Raw genomic sequence first — 6,000 nt, forward strand, 5'->3', positions numbered from 1 at the left:
ACTGATTCCCTATGTGTGGTGATATCTTATTTTCTCCACAGGTGTGTGACCATATATAATTAAGGAGAGGTGGGTGGTGCAGGGGAGCTTGCTCCCTGCAGTTTTTTATGGTATATATGTTGTGTAGAATGTTTTCAATGAAATGGCTTTTCAGTCAAAAGTAAATTCATACCAAAATACCTACTGTTTTTACTTTCATTCAAAGCTACCTTTGACAAAATGATACACAAGTTATGTATTATATGTGTGTGTGTGTGTGTGTATATATATATATATATATATATATATATATATATATATATATATATATATATATATGTATGTATGTATATATTTATTTATTGACATTTGTTAACCGGGTTAGTCCAACTGGGCTAATAGCCCATTTTCAGTGGAGACCCGAGGAGAAAACTCCAGGTTACAAAAAAAAATAATGCAATAAATATGAATCTCAAACAAGAATATTAATTAAAAATTACTGTACAATTAAAAGATTTGTACTTCAATATAGTAGAGGGTAGAGTATACAAAAGGGAGTAAAGTAAGCTTGAAATTTAACATTGAATGCAAAGTGCCTAATCTATTAAAAAACTATCCAAAGTCAGGTAGAAATCATTTGGAACATTTTAACATATAGTGGAGATAGGAGTGGTTAGTATGTATATTTATATGTATGTATGTATATGTATATATATATATATATATATATATATATATATATATATATATATATATATATATATTTATATATATAGATAGATAGTATGTGCACATGCATAAGCATATATGTACAATGAAATAGCTTTTCAGTCAAACGTAGTCATTTTTATCCTTCCATTTTCAGTCTTTCAGTAAAAGCCACATACATTCAGATATCTGTCTATTCTATACACTGCATCTTGTCCTGATATTTTTAATCTGTGATGCCATGTTCCTAGAGCCAGGCCTGAGAATAGTGTTTCCTGGAGAGATCCAGGTAGCCAGGTGAGAAACATAATCCAGACAGCCTAATTAGAAGTGCATACCCTAAAAAAGTTCTGTAGAGCCACTTTGTGTATCTACCACTCACTTGGTGAAATATGGACATCAAATGTAATGGCAACCAAGTGAAAGACACAAGTGGAAATATTAAGATAGACTGGATTCCAGCAATTTAAACGGCTTCTTAGAACACAGAATGTTGGCAAAGGAGACAGAAGTTGTGGTGGAGGTTAGACAGTACCAGGTAGGTTTAGTTATTCTTACCTCTACACACAGTGCTAGTATTGGAACCCATTTCTAGAGTGACGGTGATGACTGTGCTGCCATTGACCATCAGGAGAGGCCATGCAAATAGCTCCTGGCTAGATGCTGTTCTTCTGACGCTGTGCCGATAAATGAGGGTATCACCTCAGTGTGCTTATGAGTTGCAGAATTAAAACGTTTGTCTATTGTTTTTGCATATACACCTAACAGCTATTCTGAAATATTTTGTTAGAGACAATGGCTGTTGTTAATCAATAGGATACCACCTACAGATTCTATAGCTATACTGGGATGCTTCCTCTTTCTCAAGGGGAAAGATGGAGAAACCTGAGAGGTGTTTATCGAAGAAATGGCTTGCTTGATCTGAGCCCAAGGGGAGAATTATTTTTGGAATTCTGTGCTTGTCATGGATTCTCCATAACAAACATCATGTTGGAAAGCAGGGATGTACATAAACTTAGCAGGTACCAGAACACAATGCACCAAATTTCAGCGATTGACTTTGTAGTCATGCCATCAGATTAGAGGCCATACGTTCTGGATACACAGAATAAGAGAGGTGCAAAGCACTCAGCTGATCAGCAGTGCTGAGTTAGGTCAAATGGCTGGGACAGCAGCTAGACAGACCCAGTAAACCAAGGATTCTGCAAGGGTATCTTGAAAATGCCTGCCTGATGCTGTTGTGCCAAATGAAATCAACTGCCACCTGCAGATGAGCTTCTGTCATATACCTGAGGAGGTATAGGTGTGGAGTCTAAATAGACCCTTTACAAGTCTTTGATAGCTGAGGCAGCAGAAAAAGAACAGTATCCAAAATATGGGCAGCACTTGCCATGTCAGTAATCCAGGGGCCTGCTGGTGGATACCAATGGGTTAAGGAAACCATCAGATTAATGCCTGCATCTGGATATGTCCAACAGGCATTCTCAAGCTAGGAAAGCAGAAACAGCAGCTGTGACAGATGCTAAAGCAAAGGTCTGGATGTGGAAGGAATTTGTTAAAGAGATGGACAATGACTTCTGATGGGCCTCAAAGACATTTTGGCAAACTGTCCATTGACAAAGGAGAGGGAAGAGAGATATTGACCAGGCTGTTCTTATGCAAGTATGGAGAAAATGATGAAAACGGCCCAAACAAAGTAGAACAGTCCCCAAAAACAGATGCAGCAAACTCCAAATGCTAAACAAACTTGCCCTTGAAGGTAGCCAGATAAATCAGCAACACAGCAGATTTATCTGGCCAAAAAATAAGAAGATTTGTTTTATTTGGTCTGCTATGTTGCTGATTTATCTGGCTACCTTCCATCAAGGGCAAGTTTGCTAAGTATGGAGAAATACTGACTGTGATTGGAACATTTTGTACAGGTAGAAACAATGGCTCTTCTTTGGTAAGTATGATCACAACCCACCTAAAGTAGACTTGCAGAACCTAAAGAATGAAGAACAAACTGCTTGAACCACCAAACACCGTAACTCACATAAAATGTTTTTTTGCAAGCCTAGCTACACCCTAAATTTATATGTACACTCCTTACTTACATATACATAACCATGGGAATAAAAGAGAAACACACTGTAATGGTGAATAGTTTAGCCACATAAAGTACAATCACAGTTATCATAATTGGAAACACTGTCAGTGAAAGATAATTTTGGGGAAACAGGACTGGTGGTTCAACAGTTAAAGAGTAAATGTCATCCACTCACAGGTTACACAGAAGGAACAAATTTTGGAACTTGAGACTCAAATGGACATGCCCTCGTATGAAGAGACTGCCAGATGCAGATGGTAGAAGTGGATTCATTTCAATAGATGGGGGTCACTTCAGTTATTAAACAGTTACATCTTGGCAAAGCTGAAGGGAGTAGATAAGATCTGGACTGAATGATAAATACACTTTTTGTATTGCTGAAGTGTCATAACATGTCTTTTCAGCATTGCATGCAAGGCTGCATCAACACCTCTGGTCTGTCTGATTGGAGTAGTGGTTCCTATATTTAAAAAAGAGACAGTAGGGTGTACTCCAAACTTAGAGGGTTATCTTGTTCCGCCTCAGTAGGAATGCATATACTAGTGGGCTGAAAAGGAAATTATAGATAATAGATGAACTTCGGATTCAGGGTGGCTGTTGTGGATTCAGTCCTGGTTGTGGAACAATGAATCAAATCTTTGTTCTTACACAGAAATTGAAGGTACATCAGAGTTTGCCATGAGTTTCAAGGACTTGGAAAGGGATATGACAATGCAACCTAGAATGTCAAGTAGAAAGTGTTACAACAGTTGGGGACCAAGTGCCACAGTTGCATGCTTTTTATTTTAAGAGTCATAGCTGTTCCACATTTTTGACATAATGTCAGCTACAGTCAGATTGGACACAGGACTCTGAGAGTGTTTTGTTTTCCCTCCTGTTTGTGATTTTCAAAGACAAAATGTTAACTTGCAGCCCAGGTCTGGATATTATCCAATTTTGGGATACTGTGGTTAAGTCTGTCTTGGTTGGAGGTTATTTCTTTTTACACTTGGGTGACTGGGAACTTCAGCATGCATTACTGAGTGTGAATGATTTGGGATGAAAATCAGCATCTCCAAGTCAGACGTCATGATTCTCTTCTAGAAAAGAGTGGATTGTTCTGCATAGGTGAGGAAAAAAGCAGCCAACTCAGGTAGGGGAGTGTAAGTATCTTGGGGTCTTATTCATGACAGTAGATAGAGGGGATTCAGAGTATGACTAGGGGATGAGTGCAACAGGGGCAAAAGTAATGGCATTGTACTAGACCTTGACTGTGAAGTGACACCTGAAATTTAGGCTTAAACTCTCAAGTTACCAGTCAGACCTATTTACTTAAGTATTAGGCAGTGATTGAAAAGATGACATAACAGTCACAAATGGTAGAAATTAGGTTAATTCATAGGGTAGCTGGGCTTGCACTCCATAACGGAATGAGGAGCTACTTACTCAGAGAGAATTTTGGATTACAACCACTGCTCCTTTTTATTCCGAGAAGTCAGCTGCCATGGCTTGGGCAATTTCAGAGGATGTCTTTGGGATATTTCCCATGTAAGATGTACCATGTACAGCCTGCTAGAGAAGAGGTTCCAGGGCAGTCCTCAAAACTAGTTGGAGTGTTTATATCTCTCAGCTTACCTAAGAATGCCTGGGCATCCCACAGGATGAGATAAAGACTGTTGTAATGTATAGGAAAGAAAGCCTGATCTACCTTGCTCTGTTTGTTGCCACCACAACTCTCACAAGGATAAGTGGTATAGAAATGGTTAGATTGGTGAGTGGGAGGTTGAATGGAAGGAGGGAGGGAAAACTGACACATTTTCAAAGGTGTCTTCTACAGTTAAGTTTCATTAAAGCTGTAACGATTCCTTCTAACTTCTGTAGTTGCTACTCATTTTTGTTAGTATTTGCTTTAAAAATGCGTCTCACAGCAAGAGGTTCTCCTGTTTGATTCTCGGCTGGAGCGCCTTCTGTGAGGAGTCTGCAAGTCCTCCCCACTGTCGAGTGGCCTCTGACAGACATGCGTGAATGGGTGTGCCTTTGCTGAAGGTTGGGCATCGAGCTGGCACCTCGGCACCATAAAAATTGACTGCCAATCATTAACGGACCGGAGTTCCGCTGTGGCGAACCCTAACTGGGAAAAGCCAAAAGAAAAGCAAACATTTGCTTTAAAAATGCACTTCATGCAACACCCATAGTATATATTTTCATGTTACTAAGCAGAGGTATAGCTAGGTAATATTACACTCTGTGATGTCCCTCAGTCTGGTACCTCTTTAAAAAAGCTTTTCTCCTAACATAAAGAACAAAAAAAAACTTTTTTAATCTTTTAAACTGCAGAAAACCGCTTGCCATGAGTTTCAAGGACTTGAAAAGGGATATGACAGAACATCAGATTAATGCCTGCATCTGGATATGTCTGACATGTATTCTCAAGCCAGGAAAGCAGCAACAGCAGCTGTAACAGAAGTAGAGACCAAGTTAAAAATTGTTCTTACCAACTTAGAAAGTTGCTAGAATAAAAGGTTGCTACAGTTTCTACAATGTACAGAGTGGTGCAGTGCTCAAATTTAACCACAAATTTAGTAGTGGCATTAGTTTTTACATGTTGGTATGTGCAGAAGAGCTATCGGGATTGGCTGACCTCATCCTCTAAAACTTTGCACCTGGGTGACTGCCCCCTTCACCCCACCCTAGCTACACTGTTATTATGCTATGTTAATTATATACATTAGTTTAATCATGACTTGTGTATTATTTAAATGTACGTCTACTGTAACTTGTTTTCTTCTATTTATTATCTTGGAATTGTGTCTGTGGGACTGCTGAAAATGAAACATCCCAACTGGACATTCTCAGTTAACAAATGTAGATGAATAAATAAATGTTGTACAGTTGGCTCTGCAATACAGAGGGACAGATGGCCTGGAATTGTCTAGACAACCAGGCACTAGAGGAGCCAACGGGGTGAGGGGTATGAGAAGACAAAACTAACTTGTTCATCCTAGAATGAGGGAAGGAGGTAGCCCACTACAATGCTGACATGTACTAGAGAGAGAGAAAGAGAGAGAGAGAGAGAGATTAGAAATTGCTTTATTAGGGTATGAATGTGCATGCTCAAAAAAGGTGTAGCAAGCCCTTTTAACTGCAAACAAACATGTCAACCACAAAAAAGGTGTAGCAAGCCCTTTTAACTGCAAACAGACATGTCAACCACTGGAAGAGGAAGAGGCCAGATGCAGAAAAGT

At 39.1% G+C, this 6,000-nt stretch overlaps 1 protein-coding gene across 1 annotated transcript in view; it reads left to right on the forward strand.

Annotated features, from left to right (window-relative positions):
• LOC122788364 overlaps positions 1-6,000 on the forward strand; it is a 213,927-nt gene that overhangs the window by 34,410 nt on the left and 173,517 nt on the right. The window lies entirely within an intron of this gene.

Source organism: Protopterus annectens, chromosome 13.part0 (assembly GCF_019279795.1).
Source record: "Protopterus annectens isolate FY-2018-M chromosome 13.part0, PAN1.0, whole genome shotgun sequence".
Lineage (NCBI taxonomy): Eukaryota > Metazoa > Chordata > Ceratodontiformes > Protopteridae > Protopterus > Protopterus annectens.